The sequence below is a fragment of the Rhododendron vialii genome, chromosome 13a, assembly GCF_030253575.1.
Source record: "Rhododendron vialii isolate Sample 1 chromosome 13a, ASM3025357v1".
NCBI lineage: Eukaryota > Viridiplantae > Streptophyta > Magnoliopsida > Ericales > Ericaceae > Rhododendron > Rhododendron vialii.
In genome coordinates, this window is record NC_080569.1 from 30,945,439 (window position 1) to 30,949,650 (window position 4,212).

Below are 4,212 nucleotides of genomic sequence, written 5' to 3' on the forward strand. Positions count from 1 at the left end.
GGGTTAGAGATGCTAAGGAACCCATACCGCAAAAGAGTTGAAAATTTGGACGAATGCGGGACAGATGATGAGGTTTGCTGGTGTTTTAGTATCACCAACAAGACATGTTAGAGCATTTCCAGCCTTTACTCTTTTAATTAACTTGGAACCAAATTTTGAGTAAAACTCATCTAAATTCATTCCAGCTTTTGACTCAAACTCATCAAGTTTTTGGTTTGTCCTTGCATAGCAAAGAAATGGATGTTTCTGCTTAACTGTTCTATTTTATAAGTGCTTTATTAAATTGGATTCCTATTCCCACTTAGTTTGTAGTAGACAGAAGAGATTTGAATCACTTTCCTACTCCTACATGTTTCGAAAGGAGGAATGGATGGAGACTCAGAGAAATGAGTAGCTTTCATATTGTCAACTCTCGGTTCTATTTTTTCCTTGTGATTTTTAGTACAATGAAAAAAAGTCACTTTTTGCGCTATATATGTAGCTTCTAGATTTGTGTACATTTGAATCACTCCTTGAATTGGGAACTAATTGCCTCTTCTTCACCTCCTAGGAATCACTTTGGAATTTTCTCAAGGTAACCCGCATGCAAATAAATCTCAGAATTATATGTGTCTTTAATTCTGACAGACATTAGATAGTAGTTTAGAACTAATTGCCTTGTCTTTAATTCACGAAAATTAGATTTACCAAGGGGAATGATAGCCCTTAACCTGCAGATCTGGGTGTTACGTATTTAATTCTGACCAGTTTATTTTTCAATGACAGTTTATCTATGTCTTTAATTCATCCTCAGTGCACAAGGTCATGGTTGAAGAGACACAGTTTAGAACTAATTGCCTCTTCCCAATCAATTGGTTTGGTTATGGGCCAGATGACTCGTTTAGATTTGAATCAAAATTGCCTCTTCTTCACCTCCTAGGATTCACTTTCCCTCGCTTTTTGCTTAGATTTGAATCACTTTCCTACTCCTATATAAACATATAGAAAAATGGGCTTTTTACCGCTAGGTACAGAAAAATAAGAAGTATTTTCCACCAGGCTACCTCCAATTAATAAAACACCAAAATCCTATGAAACTACATAAAATCTTAAACCCTGAAAGTGCCAAAACCCTATGGTATCCTATAAAAGTGTCAAAATTATAGGATATCCTATAAAAATGCCAAAACCCTAAGGTACCCTATGAAAATGCCTAAATTGTTAAAACCCTATGAAAGAAAAATGTATCCTAAAACCCATATGAAAGTGCCTAAACTTAAACCCTTGGGTATCTTAAAGCACCATAAAATTCATGGTATCCTAAAACCCTAAGGTATCTTAAGGTTTTAGGATACCCTAAAACCCTACGGTGTTCTAGAGTGACACTTCCATTAATAGTAAATGTATTTTGTAAAAAGTAAAATTAGTGGTAATTTAGAATCCTATATTTACCTTAATAGAAAATACTTTTTATTTTCTGTACCTATCGGTAATAATCCCTAGAAATTTGTAGTCTACTTGATTTACTTGTTTATTCGATTGAGCATTGTGAGTTCTAGATTGTTTTCTGAGTTGCTTCTTGGTTCTTTGGAACTTGGGAAAAGAAAGGAAAACTAAAAAAAAAAAATTCCTATTGTTTGCTTGAAAGAGAAAAGGTTTGGTTGGAAGAGAAAAAGAGAAGAAAATAAAAATTTCAAATTCAGTGAATAGCAAGTTTTATCTCTTATTTTCCTCTCATTTTCCTTCTCTTTTATCTTATTTTCCTTTCTATAAGTTTCAAACAGAGCCCTCCGTTAAAAGAACATATCGGTAAGGGGCAAGCGATCGTTCTGTGAGAAATCTGAACCCGAAGAATTTTTGAATTCTACCAAAGTTTACCTGAACGACAGATTCGAAAATAACCCAAATCAAGGTCGAATTCTACCAGTGTTTACATTTCTGGATTGAGGCTAGCTATCGTTCTGTGAGAAATCTGAACCCGAAGAATTTTCGAATTCTACTAAAGTTTACCTGAACGACAGATTCGAAAATAACCCAAATCAGGGTCGAATTCTACCAGTGTTTACATTTCTGGATTGTGCTCGAATTCGATCGATTCACGCACGATGCTCAATCGAATAAACAAATTACCTAGGCACAATCTGATGGATCGAGAAGCAAAACCCACCTTTTTTCTGATTGTTTTGTTGGAGCGGCGGCGATAGCAGCGGTGGAACCAGGTAAAGGTATATTTCAGTTCTTATTTCTGGCCGATTTAAATATTGACATGTCAATGATGTCATGATTCTCGTTTATATAGCAAATATATATAGATTTTATCGAAATGGGCTGTGTGCATGGTGCATGGCCTATACCGGACAAAGTATCTTGTTTGGATGAGCCATCGTAAATCAGTTACACTGAGGCAAAGAGATGGAAGTTTTTCAATTTTGAATGGACGAACATATGAAAGGATTGAATTTATTTGGCAGCGATCAGCGAAGTTGGTGATAGCCTGATCGAAGTTTCTACAAGATGCCAACTGATGATCGTGTTGGCAAGAGAGGTGCAATATGTTTTAACCGATAGTTCAAGGATGAATAGACAAATAAGAGATTCAAGGATAAATAGACAAACAAGGGGATCTTTAATCACTTAAGGGGAAAATAGGATTTATCATTAATGTAGTGTAATCATTAATTAAGAGCAACCCAACCAAGCTCTATGGACTAAAATGCTCCAAATCTTTACATTGAGATTTTTATTTTTTTTGTAATGTAAGACTTTTTGAGGGACTCATCACTTTTTAAAAAAGATTTGCTCTTCGAATTTACTTTTGGATCTTAAAAATAGAGATCTCATATCCATTTTGGAGACCAAATCTCTAAAAGGAAGGGTGTTCCATTTTCTGAAAAAAAGAACTTTTAGAAAAAGAAGGCAATTTCAAGCTCAAAAATCATATATTTACGCAAATAATTTTCCTACCAATATGGATCTTGTTTGATAGATCTCATTAAAATCTTTTAAACGGTGCAAAAAAAAATTGGAAAAATATTTTTCATTTGCATTATATTTGAGTTTGAAATTACCTTCGTTTAAAAAAAAAGAACTTTTTGTAAAAGTGGAACACCACCTGATAGATTCCTAAAAAAATTCCTATATAGTACAAAAAGTTAAAGAAAATAGTGGACAAACTATAAAAACAGAAAAGCTACGTGCACAACAGTTGCTACACAGCAGCTGTGCACAGACCCCGTTTTCTCCCGCCTCGGATCGCGCAAAGATGATCGGAGCCGCTCATTTTGTTCAAAATATGTCGTTTAAGGTCTCTGTAAAAAATGAGCTTCGTTCGATATCGTTAGAGGCGTTAACAAAACACCCAAAATCACTTCAGAATTTAGGCTTCGATCATCTTTGCACGACCCGAGGCGAGAGAAAACGGGGTCTGTGCACAGCTGCTGTGTAGCAGCTGCTGTGCACGTAGCACTGCTCCTATAAAAATCTCCATTAAATATAGAGATTTGAAGCATTAGAACAACTCCAATCAAGCTCTATAATGCTCAAAATCTCTATATTAATGTGTTAGTAGTTTGTATAATTGGGACAAGATTGATTGTAATCCCTCTATTGATAATTTTCTAAAGTGGTTTGATTGTTCTTTTCTATTGGTGATGTATAGGGCTTTTTTTTTTTTTTGTCTTGGTGGCCTTTTGTTTTTTTTATACGGGTAGCATTTCCTTAATACTTTCTTTAATATAAATATTTTCTTATAAAAAAAAAAGTTTACTTCTTTTTTCTACAATTTTCTTGTACTTTACCACGGGAGAGCTTGGTTGGAGTTGCTCCAAGTGGTATACTGAATAATGTGCATGGATCCGGTTGTCTAGAAGCTTGAGAGCCAGGAGGCCAGTGTAATTTACGGCAATCCTAATCGAAGATTTGAATGGAACCACACAAGGCAAAACATATTTTGGTCCATTTCGAATTTCAAAAAATCTAAAAAAATATTCATAAATTTTTGAATTTTATTTTATGGGGTCCTGTAAAAAATTAACTCTAATGAACATGAGTAAAAATTAATTACTTTTAAATTCGTAAGGACGAATTGAACTGATATTTTTATGGATTTTTTTTTAAAATTTTTTTAACCCAAAATTGATCCAAATGCATATTTTCTTATGTGGTTCGTGTAAATTTTTCTTGCAAATAGTAAAGCCCTTTTAAATAAATATAAAACAGAAAAAAAAACGAACA